Raw genomic sequence first — 13976 nt, 5'->3', positions numbered from 1 at the left:
GGATCTGGGCAGCAAACTTTGCCAGACCTCTGAGCCCAGAGGGTCGGAGGGAGACTGTGTGCAGACAGCCGAGTCTCTTGGGACAGACACAGCCCCTGACTGGGGAAAGGAGTTCCGAGGGATTCCTGGTGCAGAGGTATTTGAGATTTGGATTCTGTGACTATGGAGGACTGAGCCTAAAGGGGGAAGCCTCAGGAGCTGACCAGATCATGCAGTGCTGGTAAGAGAGGAGCGTTTCCGCGGCCGGCCAGCGTTTGTTTGTTTCTTTGTTTTCACTGAACCCTGCCCATAGGACAGTTCAGATACAGACACTCACCTGTGCTGAAGAGAGGGAGAAGGTGTGGACGAGTGAAATCTGGGGAGAGGCTGAGGAGAGAGGGGGGTCGGGAGAGGTGGCATCGAATTGAGTGCTGAGACCCCCCTGGGCCCAGGACTGGGACAGCCATTCTCTCCGGAGGGTGGAATTCCTCCTCCCACCCCCCAGGCAAGGAGCACAGCCACACCCAGATTCCACCCTGTACGAGATAAAGGATTAAAATAATCTGATTAGTCCCTGGGAGTTACCAGGGTCTGGCCTATAGAGGGACTTACAGTCCCACCAACAACACAGAGCAGGGTAAAGATTATTTAAGAACCAGCTCTGGGCAGTTGACCTCCCCAAACCAGTTTTAAGTGCAATAGAGAAAATAAACCCTTGCTGCTGGGTAGAGAAGCCGTATAGCCTCAGAGGCCAACCCCAAAACACTGCCACCCAGAGGCTGAGCTACAAACTGACTCTTAGGTGAACACAAATTAAGGCAGTCTGGATCACAAATACGGCCTGCTTTAAAATCAGGACTGTGATTTACAACACAGAGGAACAGTGTATCACAGGGAAATTCAGCACTCTCCTGAATACCTGGCAGGACTAAGGCGAGCCAGGCTAAAGAGTAGAAGAACTGAAAGACCTTCACTACTGCAATTTTTTTTTTATTTTTTCGCCTTTTAACTAAGAAACCAATTTTTTTTTCTTTTTCTTCTTTTTCCATCACCTGATTTTACCCTTTTAATTACTACATTTTTATTTTTAACCAGTATTATGACTGCTACCATTTTACCATTTTTTAAAGTGTCATTTTATTTTCTCTTTATTTTATCTTGGGACTAATGTTCTCCATTCTGTTTTCATCGTTCCTTAAGCAACATTTTTCTCTACCTCAATTTTACCTCTGTGCTAAAACTCTCTGCCCCACTTTTTCCCTTTTGTTGTCCTGTTTCTCTTACCCTACTCTAGCTTTAGATTTTCCCTTTTCTTTTTACCCCCTGTCAAAATTGCACCCTACTTATATATCCTATTTCCAATCCCCTGCTCTAAATCCTTATACACCTCTCCCTTATCCTTCTTCAATATCCAAATTTTTTTTCTTCTTTTCTCTCTCTATTGTTTTATTGTTGTTTGCTTGATTGTTGAGTATATTGGGCTTTTTGGGTTTTTTTGTTTTGTTTTGTTTTGTTTTTTTAGGATTGTTTGTGAGGTTATTCTGCTTATTTTTTTTGTCCCCCCCCCCACCCCCAGTTATTTTTGTGCTTCTGTTTTCCCTTGCGTCGCTTGATATTATTGGTTGTTTGTAGTTTGTATTCATCTCCAGGGATCTGTTGCTGGAATTTGTTGGGATTAGTGGCGGTTCTATCGGAGTTTTCTCCTCATATAAATAGTCTCTTCCCTTCTTCTACTTCATTCTCTTTTCTCTCTTACCTTTTTTTCTTCTTTTTTCCCCGCCCTTTTTCCAATTTCATTTTTGCACTCCTTTTTTTTCTTTCTTTCTTTTTTCTCTTCTATCTTTTTCTCTTCTTTCTTCCTTATCTCCTAACTCTCTTAGCTCAGGAGGCCACCTTTATTTGGGGTTATTAATATCCTAAATATATTCGTGTTCAGTGCCTGGTACTTTGTGACTTCTTGTATTGTATTTTGTGCCTTTAAATTAACGCAGCAGATCCAAGCAACAGCTGCCTCCTGACCACCACACCCTCTGTCTGAGGAACAGCAGCTGTACGTGAAGCCTCCCCCCACCAGCCAGAAGAGCCACCACAGCTGTGAACAGTACCCACCAGAGGAGCTGCTGCCAACTGAGGAGCAGCTGCTACCGCAACCACCCAAGGAGCAACCGCAGCACAAGGAGCCACTGCTACCCAGGGAGCAGCCACTGAATGACTCAACATCTAGATATGTCAGTGAGATCAAACATGGGTAGGCAAAGAAACCCCCAAAGGAAAGAAAAGGAGGACTCGCCATAAAAGCAGCTAAGTGCAACAGAGGCATGCAACATGACAGAAAAAGAATTCAGAATAAGGGTCCTAGAGTGCATAAACTGGATGGCGGAAAAAATCAACAGCTTATGCAAGAAGCAAGAAGAAACAGATGAAAAAATCAACTACTTATGCAAGAAGTAAGAAGAAACAGATGAAAAAATCAATAACTTATGCAAGACCCAAGAAGAAATGAAGAGCGATATAGTTGCAATAAAAAACACCATTGAAAGCATCAACAGTAGACTAGGAGAAGCAGAGGACCGAATTAGTGAATTAGAAGACAAGGAAGCAAAACACACCCAAACTGTACTGCAATTGGAGAAAGAAATTAAAAGACAGGAGGAGAGCCTAAGGGAGCTTTGGGACAACATGAAATGAAACAACATATGAATAATAGGGGTGCCAGAACAACAGAAAGAGGAAGAAAGTCTAGAAAACCTATTTGAAGAAATAATACCAGAAAACTTCCCTGAGGTGGGGAAGAAAAAAGTCACACAAGCCCAGAGAGTCCCAAACAAGGTGAACCCAAAAAGACCCACACCAAGGCACATCATAATTACCATGGCAAATGTTCAGGACAAAGAGAGAATCTTACAGGCTGCAAGAGAGAGTGGAAAGTTACATACAGGGGATCTCCCATTAGATTATCAAATGATTTTTCAACAGAAACACATCAGGCCAGAAAAGAATGGACGGAAATTTACAAAGTGATGCAAAGCAAAGGACTGAATCCAAGAATACTCTATCCAGCAAGGCTATCATTCAAAATTGAAGGGGAAATAAGAAGCTTCATAGACAAAAAAGGCTAAGGGAGTTTATCACCACCAAGCCAGCAATGCAAGAAATGCTAAAGGGACTGGTGTAAAAAGAAGAAATAAAAAACTCAGAAAGAAAACAGCCACACAAAAAAAGAAATGGCTACAAACAAGGACCTTTCAATAATAACTTTAAATGTAAATGGACTAAATGCTCTAACCAAAAGACATCGAGTGGCTGAATGGATAAAAAACATGACCCATACATCTGCTGTCTACAAGAGACCCACCTCATTAGAAGGGACTCACACAGACTGAAAGTGAAGGGATGGAAAAATATCTTTCAGGCAAATGGAAAGGAAAAGAAAGCTGGGGTAGCAATACTTATATCGGACAAAATAGACCTCAAAGTGAAGGCCATAACAAGAGATAAGGAAGGCCACTTCATAATGCTGAAGGGATCAATACAACAAGACGATATAACTCTGGTAAACATATATGCACCCAATGCAGGAGCACCCAAATTTATAAAAAAAAAAAACTCCTGGAAGATATCAAAGGAGAGATCGACAACAATACAATCATAGTAGGGGACTTTAATACACCACTGACATCACTGGATAAGTCCGCTAGACAAACGATCAGCAAAGAAACAGCAATCCTAAATGACTCACTGGATCAGATGGACTTAATAGATATCTTCAGAACACTTCACCCCAAAGCCGCAGAATATACATTCTACTCAAGTGCTCATGGGACAGATTCAAAAATAGACCACATATTGGTTCACAAGCAAAGTCTCCCCAAATTCAAGAAGATTGAAATCATATAAAGCATCTTCTCAGACCACGATGGCATAATGTTAGAAATAAACTACAATAAAAACAACCCCAAATACTCAAACACTTGGAAGCTGAATAGCATGTTATTAAATATTGATTCGGTTACCAATGACATCAAAGAAGAAATTAAAAACGTCCTGGAAACTAATGACAATGAAAACACAACAATCCAAAACCTATGGGACACAGTGAAAGCGGTCCTGAGAGGGAAGTTTATAGCTCTACAGGCCCATCTCAAAAAGCAAGAAAAAATGGTAGTAAATCATCTAACTCTACAACTCAAGGAATTAGAAAGAAAGCAACAAGAAAACCCCAGAGTGAGCAGAAGGAAGTAGATAATAAAGATTAGAGCAGAAATAAATGACATAGAGACCAAAAAAACAATACAGAAAATCAATGAAACCAAGAGCTGGTTCTTTGAAAGGATAAACAAGATTGACAAACCTCTAGCCAGGCAGGCTCACCAAGAAGCAAAGAGAGAGGACCCAAATAAACAAAATCAGAAACAATAGAGGTGAAATAACAACAGACTCCACAAAAATACAAATGATAGATAAAAAATACTATGGACAGCTCTACTCCAAAAAACTAGACAACCTTCAGGAAATGGACAAATTCCTAGAAAAATACAACATTCCAGCACTCAGTCAGGATGAATCTAAAAATCTCAATAGGCCAATAACTATGGAAGAAATTGAAGCAGTCATCAAAAAGCTTCCAGCAAACAAAAGCCCAGGGCCAGACGGCTTCACAGGGGAGTTTTATCAAACATTCAAGGAAGAACTAAAACCTCTCCTCCTCAGACTACTACAAACAATTCAAGAGGAAGGAACACTTCCAAGCTCATTCTATGAATCCAGCATCACCCTAATACCAAAACCAGGTAAAGACAACACAATGAAAGAGAATTACAGGCCAATATCCCTCATGAACATAGATTCCAAAATTGTCAATAAAATCTTAGCAAATCTGATCCAGCAGTACATCAGAAAGATCATACACCATGACCAAGTAGGATTTATTCCAGGGATGCAAGGATGGTACAATATCCGCAAATCAATAAATGTGATACATCACATAAACAAATTGAAAGAAAAAAACCACATGGTCATATCAATTGATCCAGAAAAAGCATTTGACAAAATCCAACACCCATTTTTGATAAAAACTCTCAGCAAGGTGGGAGTAGAAGGATCATGCCTCAACATAATAAAAGCCGTATATTTCAGGCCCACAGCCAACATCATACTCAATGGACAAAAACTAACACCATTTCCCCTAAGAACAGGAACAAGACAGGGATGCCCCCTCTCACCACTCCTGTTCAACATTGTACTGGAAGTATTAGCCATGGCAATTAGGCAAGAAGAAGAAATAAAAGGCATCCAAATTGGAAAAGAAGAAGTAAAACTGTCCTTATTTGCAGAGGAAATATTATACATACAAAACGCTAGAGACTCCATCAAAAAGCTACTAGACTTAATACATGAATTTGGCAATGTAGCAGGATACAAAATTAACCCCAAGAAATCTGAGGCATTTCTATACACCAATAGTGAACTTTCAGAAAGAGAGAGTATAAAAACAATCCCATTTACGATCGCACCAAAAAAATTAAGCTACCTAGGAATAAACTTAACTAAAGAGGAAAAAGACCTCTACTCAGAAAACTACAGGACGATGAAAAAAGAGATAGAGGAAGACATAAAGAGATGGAAGAACATACCGTGTTCATGGATTGGTAGAATCAATATCATTAAAATGTCCATACTACCCAAAGCAATCTATAAATTCAACGCACTTCCCATTAAAATACCAATGGCATACTTCACAGATCTAGAACAAACTCTCCAAAAATTCATCTGGAATAAAAAAAAGACCCCGAATAGCTGCAGCAATCCTGAGAAAGAACAAAGTAGGTGGGATCTCAACACCAAATATCAAGATGTATTACAAAGCCACTGTTCTCAAAACTGCCTGGTACTGGCACAAGAACAAGCATATAGATCAATGGAATAGAATAGAGAACCCAGAAATCGGCCCGAACCAATATGCTCAATTAATATTTGACAAAGGAGGAAAGAACATTCATTGGAGCCAAGATAGTCTCTTCAATAAATGGTGTTGGGAAAATTGGACAGATATATGCAAGAAAATGAAACTAGACCACCAACTTACACCATACACAAGAATAAACTCAAAATGGATAAAAGACTTAAATGTACGACAGGAAACCATAAAAATTCTAGAAGAATCCAAAGGCAACAAAATCTCAGACATATGCCAAAGCAAGTTCTTCATTGATACAGCTCCTAGGGCACTTGAAACTAAAGAGAAAATGAACAAATGGGACTACATCAAAATAAAAAGCTTCTGCACAGCAAAAGAAACCATCAACAAAACAACAAGAAAACCCACCTCGTGGGAAAACATATTCACCAACGTCATATCTGATAAGGGCCTAATCTCCAAAATTTATAGGGAACTCATACAACTTAACAAAAAGAAGATAAACAACCCAATCAAAAAATGGGCAAAGGACCTAAATAGACACGTTTCAAGAGAGGACATTCAGAAAGCCAAGAGACATATGAAAACATGCTCAAAGTCACTAATCATCTGAGAGATGCAAATCAAAACAACAATGAGGTACCATCTCACACCTGTCAGACTGGCTATCATCAACAAATCAACAAAGGACAAGTGCTGGAGAGGATGTGGAGAAAAAGGAACACTCGCACTGCTGGTGGGAATGCAGACTGGTGCAGCCACTATGGAAGACAGTATGGAGTTTCCTCAAAAAACAAAAAATGGAACTCGAATTTGACCCTGTGATCCCACTTCTAGGAATATATATCCCAAGAAACCAGAAACACCAATCAGAAAGGATATATGCACCCATATGTTCATAGAAGCACAATTCACCATAGCTAAGATCTGGAAACAGCCTAAGTGCCCATCAGTAGATGAATGGATTAGAACACTGGTACACCTACGCGATGGAATACTATGCTGCTGTAAGAAAGAAGGAACTCTTATGATTTGCAAAGGCATGGATGGAACTGGAGAGCATTATGGTAAGTGAAATAAGCCAGTCAATGAAGGAAAAATACCACATGATCTCACACATTCATGGATAATAGAGACCATTATAAACTTTTGAACAATAATAGATACAGAGGCAGTGCTGCCTCAAACAGATTGTCAAACTGCAGCGGGAAGGCCAGGGAGGGTTGGGGGGTAGGAGGGAGGCGGGTAAGAGATCAACGGAAAGACTTGTATGCATGCATATAAGCATAACCAATGGACATAAGACACTAGAGGGTAGAGGAGGCCAGGGGATTGTCAAGGGGGGGGGAGAGGGGAGGACACCTATGTAATACCCATTGTAATACTTTAAGCAATAAAAAAAAAAGAATACCTCTTTGTAGTTGAGTTCTGTATCAATATCTAGAAATCCTGGGAATTCATTGAAAGAACGAAGGTGTGATAAGACTAACCTATTTGATTTAGACAAATGCCACCTATCTAAAATGTTAGCTTATTGGTACCAGGAGAAAAAAATTAGTGATCAGATAACTGCCTTCTAAATACCTCATGCTTTCAGAGAAAATAAGACAGAGGCAGGGGAAAGAATAGATATTTGGTACAATTCCCTGTTCCTCTTCTTAGCCCCACTGAATCAGCAGTTAAACTGGAGAAGTCTAGGAGTCAGAATTGTTAGTGAGACCTCTTGTGATTCTTAAATAAATAAGGAAAATGCTGATTTCCAAGGTCTTCTAAATGAAAGGTAAGATTAAATGCTTGTGCCTTCAGAGTTAGATGTTTCCCACCCATAGATGAAATTATGGCCATGCTTCAGTGGTTACATTTTTCACTAACACAGGTCTTTTATAAAACATTCTAAATTATTTGCTTTAGAAGAGATGAATAATTCTAGGAACATATTGAATAAGCACAAAGTAATGTTATATCTGGATCTTGGGGTATATCAGCCATGATTTTAGATTTTTCCTTATCTCTTAGATGTCACCTCAAATATTCAGTGTCCAGCATTGACGTACATGGTCATTAGTCTAGTAGGACATTTTGTCCTGTCTAAAATGAGCAATGAGACATTTGGTCCATGCCAAAAGATCGTTCATATTTTGTCCTGTCCTTAACATCCATGGGGACATTTGGTCCATAGTTAATATAAATCCTACTCTTCTGCAAGATCTGATCCCTGACCTATCTACCTGCCCCATGTGTGAACCAAATGGACATTTTGAATAGGAACAAATGTCGGCTAATTGTGGTTAGGAATAAGAATTGTTAAGAGATATGTTTTTAGGTGCCTGCAGACTTGAATCAGACGCAGAAATTATTCTTGTCATCACTAACAGGTTCCATGTCATTTACTTTAAAGAAAAAAGACCTCATAGTTTGGATCAATATCACAAGCCATTTGCCAAAAGCTGTGCTCAGTCTATCACTCACATGCATGCTACAGAGGGCATCTCCTGTGAGGGAGTGAGGGCCTTTTGTGATGCTCAAGGGCTGAGTTTCCTTCATTTAAAACAGTGGTTCTCAACCTTTCTAATGCCGCGACCCTTTAATACAGTTCCTCATGTTGTGGTGACCCCCAACCATAAAATTATTTTTGTTGCTACTTCATAACTAATTTTGCTACTGTTATGAAAGGTAATATAAATATTTGACATGCAGAATGTATTGTTACAAATTGAACATAATTAACACATAGTGATTAATCACAAAAACAATGTGTAATTATATATGTGTTTTCCGATGGTCTTAGGCAACCCCTGTGAAAGGGTCGTTCGACCCCCAAATAGGTCACGACCCACAGGTTTAGAACCACTGATCTAAAATGTGTCCACCTTCTAAGGAAATTCTGAAATGAAGAAGTGTGTACTTCTTTATCCTTCCTCCACCCTGCCAGGTGGGATCTGAGAGAATAAATATTGTTCTTTACATGTTAATTTTGGGATATCTCAATATTATCTGAATATTCTGAAATATCTCAAATACTTATCTATGTCTGAGTTCCCCGAGAAGTAGATTTTGTGGTAAATATTAGAAAGCAAATGTGTTTATTCAGGAGACAAAAAAAGAGCACATCAGTAGAATATTGGTGACAGGAGACAGGAAAATGAAGGGAGTAAATGAACAGTGTGTTTTCTAGCAGGTTAGTTACCACTGTGGTTAAGTGGAGTTCACTCCTTAGTGAGACTCTGAAGGTAGTGTGCAACATAGGTCAGATTTATCCTACTCTAAATGCAGGGAGCTGTCATAATTACATACCAACCCTCACAAGTCAATGAGTGAGAGGTGACTACAAGATGTGTTGACTATCTGGTCCTTCTGACACTCTGTGTATATGGGCACAGTATTCAGAGAAAGTCCTTTAGCAAAGAGTTGCAGATACTGGCAATTGGAAGCTGAGCCCCATGAATTTAGAGGTTGAGGCCAAAAGGATTTGAGCAGGACATGAAAGTACTGTGTGGTAGTGGGGATATATTAAGAATCTGGAATTCAGAAACAAGGATTAGAGATACAAATTTGTAGTCATTCATGTAAACTGCAATTGAAATTCACGAGAATGGACAAGATCACTTAGGGAAATAGAAAAGAGGACTGTACATTTAGTACCAGCTCCAAAATAACAAATGAAATCAATAAAGCAAACCCATAAGGAACAAGAAATGATAAAGGAGAAACAGCAAAATTGTGATATCATTGGAGCCAAGTTTTAAAAAGCACATCAAGAAAGGAGTACTTAGGAAGCATTCAATGAGTATTAGCTGCTACTATTACTCCTCTTTTCATTCCTTCATTCATTGAATTGATTATATTCTGCTGATTCTGAAAAAAAAGGAAAGGTGTAATAAACCACACTAACTGCTGCTGTCATGAGAAAAAAAAATGAGGTTTGAGGTTCCACTCTTATATTTTGAAAACAAAACTCAATTGACAGTCCTGGAGGGCTGTGACCCTTGCAGGAAGTTAAAAGAAAAGCCTCTTGGAGATAACATTGACCAATGTTCTCCCATGGAGTGGGTTTTCTTGTTGTTTTGTTGATGGTTTCTTTCAGGTGCAGAAGCTTTTTATTTTGATGTAGTCTCATTTGTTTATTTTCTCCTTAGTTTCCATTGCCCTAGGAGCTTTGTGGGTAAAGATATCTCTACGACATATGTCTGCTATTTTGCTGCCTATGGCTTCTTCTAAGAATTTTATGGTTTCTCGTCTTACTTTTAAGTCCTTTAACCATTTTGAGTTTATTTTTGTATATGGTGTATGTTGGTGGTCTAGTTTCATTTTTTTGCATGTATTTGTCCAATTTTCCCAACACCATTTATTGAAGAGACTGTCTTGACTCCATTGTATGCTCTTGTCTCCTTTGTCAAATGTTAATTGAGCATAGTAGCTTGGGTCGATTTCTGGGTTCTCTGTTCTGTTCCATTGGTCTGTATGTCTGTTCTTGTGTCAGTACCAGGCAGTTTTGAGAACAGTGGCTTTGTCAAATAGCTTAATATCTGGTATTGTGATTCCCCCCAGATTTGTTCTTCTTTCTCAGGATTACTGTAACTCTTCAGGGTCTTTTTTTATTCCATATGAATTTTTGGAGAGTTTGTTCTATGTCTGTGAAATACGCTGTTGACATCTTAATGGGGATTGCATTGAATCTATAGATCACTTTAGAAATATTGACATTTTAATGATGTTAATTCTACCAATCCATGAACACGTTATATTCTTCTATTTGTTTATGTCTTTCTCTATCTCTTTTTCCAACGTCCTATAGTTTTCTGTGTATAGGTGTTTTACCTTTTAGTTAAGTTTGTTCCTAGGTATCTTAATTTTTTCTGTTGCAATGGTAAATGGGATTGTTTTTTTAGTTTCTCTTTCTGTGAGTTCATTATTGGTGTATAAAAAAGCCATAGATTTCCGATGTTAATTTTGTATCCTGCTCTATTGCCAAATTCATTTAAGTCTGGTAGTTTTTTAATGGAGTCTTTGGGGTTTTCAATTTACAATAGCATGTCATCTGCAAATAATGACAATTTTACTTCTTCTTTTCCAATATGGATACCTTTTATTTCTTCTTCTTGTCTGATTGCTGTGGCTAGCACTTCCAGTACTATGTTGAACAGGAGTGGTGAAAGTGGGCATCCCTGTCTTGTTCCTGTTCTTAGGGGAATTGAGTTTAGTTTTTGCCCATTGAGTATGATGTTGGCTGTAGGTTTGTCATACAAGGCTTTTATTATGTTGAGGTATTGGATTTTGTCAAATGCTTTTTCTCTATCAATTGATATGATTATGTGGTTTTTGTCTCTCAATTTGTTTATGTGATGTATTATATTTATTGATTTGTGGATATTGTATCAGCTTTGCATCCCTAGAATAAATGTTATCCCCCATAACTGTTTAATCTCCAAAATGTATAGGGAACTCATACAACTTAACAAAAGGAACATAAACATCCATTCAAAAAATGGGCAAAGTACCTAAGTAGACACTTTTTGAAAGAGGACATGCAGAAGACCAAAGACATATGAAAACATGCTCAAAGTCACTAATCATCTGAGAGATGCAAACCAAAATGACAATGAGGTCCCATCTCACACCTGTCAGAATGGCTATCATCAACAAATCAACAAACGACAAGTGCTGGCGAGTTTGCTGAGAAAGGGGAACCCTCTTGCACTGCTAGTGGAAATGCAGACTGGTACAGCCACTGTGGAAAACAGAATGGCGTTTCCTCCAAAAATAAAAAATGGAACTTCCATTTGACCCAGTTATCCCACTTCTAGAAATATATCCCAAGAAAACAGAAACATATATCCCAATCAGAAAGGATATATGCAACCCTATGTCATAGCAGCACAATTTATAATAGCTAAGATTTGAAAACAGCCTAAGTGCCCATCAGCAGATGAGTGGATTAAAAAACTGTGGTACATGCCGTAACTGGTTTGGCTCAGTGGATAGAGCGTTGACCTGTGGACTGAAAGGTCCCAGGTTCGATTCCAGTCAAGGGCATGTACCTTGGTTGCGGGCACATCCCCAGTGGGGGGTGAAGCAGGGGCTCCCTTGGGGGTGAGGACGACGGAGCCCCAACGCGCTAGGGTGTCTGCATGCACGACTCCGGAGACCAGGTTCAGTGACGCAGATCCGTTTTATTATGGAACTACAGAGGTATATATAGCATGAGGGGACCAATCAGAGGGAGACACATTGCTACAGGCGACCAATGGCTGAAAGGCTGGGGTACTGTGCACGTGACTCTAGGAGTTCGTTCAGGCGGGCGTTGCTACTTCCTGGTGTGCGGAGGAAGCATGTCATGGTGGAGTGTGCTCACACCATTGCATCAGCCGCAGTGCTGAGACATACTTCCTGAGCTCTACGTACAGGGGGGTATGCAGGAGGCAGCTGATCGATATTTCTCTCTCATCGATGTTTCTAACTCTCTATCTCTCACCCTTCCTCTCTGTAAAAAAATCAATAAAATATATTTTTTAAAAAATTTGTGATACATCTACACAATGGAATACTACACTGCTGTAAAAAAGAAGGAAATCTTACCATTTGCAGCAGCATGGATGGAACTGGAGAGCATTATGCTAAATGAAATAAACAGGTCAGAGAAAGATAAATACCACAATATCACACTCATTTCTGGAATATAATGAACATCATAAACTGATGAACAAAGATAGATACAGAGACAAAGAAACATCGAACAGACTGTCGAACTTCAGCAGGAAGGCAGCAGATCATTGGGGGTTGGGGGTGTAAAAAGATCAACCAAAGGACTTGTATGCATGCATATAAGTATTACCAATGGACACAGACACTAGGGAGGTGAGGGCATATGCTGCGGTGGGGAGGCCCTGGGGAGGTCCATAGGGGGAAAAGGAGACTTATGCTCTACTATTTGTAATGCTTTAAAGAATAATAATAATAATAATAATAACAATAATAATAATAATTTTTTAAAAATATATATTTTATTGATATTTTACAGAGAGGAAGGGAGAGAGACAGAGAGCTAGAAACATCGATGAGAGAGAAACACCAATCTGCTGCCTCCTGCACATCCCCCACTGGGGATGTGCCCGCAACCCAGGTACATGCCCTTGACTGGAATCGAACCTGGGACCCTTCAGTCCGCAGGCCGACGCTCTATCCACTGAGCCAAACCGGTTTCGGCAATAATAATAATTTTAAGCCTATTGAGAGATATAGAGGGCTCTCACCATGAAGGAGGTGTGGCAAAAATGTCTCTCAATCTACTCTATTCATCAGTTTATTTTGTTAATTACATTCCATAAATAAGTGAGATCACATGATATTTGTCTTTCTCAGATTGGCTTATTTCACTTACCGTAATATTTTTCAGGTCCATCCATGCTGTTCCAAAGGAAAAGAGATCCCTCATTTTTACAGCTGCATAGTATACCATTCTGTAAATGCCTCACAGTTTTTATTCATTAATCTACTAACTAGAGGCCTGATGCACAAGGATTTGTGCAAGAATGGGCCTTCTTCCCCTGGCTGCTGGCACCACCTTCGCTCAGGCCTGAGCTGCCTTTCCACCTTTGCTGCAGTCCGGAGCCGCCTTTCTGCCTTCCTTCCAGCCCAGAACCTCCTTTCCACCTTTCCACACTGCCCAGAGGTCCAGAGCAGCTGGGGTGGTGCAGAATGCCTGAATCCTGCCCTGCCCCCAGCCTCTCAGTGCCTGCATATGCCAATTAACCTGCCATATTGGTTGGGTTAATTTGCATACTCACTCCTGATTAGCAGGAGGGAGTCACAAAGGTATAGTCAATTTGCATCTTTCTCTTATATTAGTGTTGATGGATAATTGGACTGTTTCCAAATCTTAGTTTTTGTAATTTTAAAAAACTACAAGCATATTAGACTTGAAACTTTTAATGGCTATGAATGTACTATCCTGCAATCAAAATTGTGAATCATTAGTAGATGAGGCCTGGGCATTGGAACATTGTAAAAGCTCCCAGTTGAGCCGCATGTGCAGCTAGGTTGGGGAAGCTTGTCTAGAGAACAGGATGGGGATTTTTTATTG

Source organism: Myotis yumanensis, unplaced genomic scaffold (assembly GCF_028538775.1).
Source record: "Myotis yumanensis isolate MYYU_CA2020_CCGP unplaced genomic scaffold, mMyoYum1.0.hap1 SCAF_5, whole genome shotgun sequence".
Lineage (NCBI taxonomy): Eukaryota > Metazoa > Chordata > Mammalia > Chiroptera > Vespertilionidae > Myotis > Myotis yumanensis.
The sequence above is the reverse complement of the archived record's forward strand: the minus strand, read 5'-3'. Positions refer to the sequence as shown.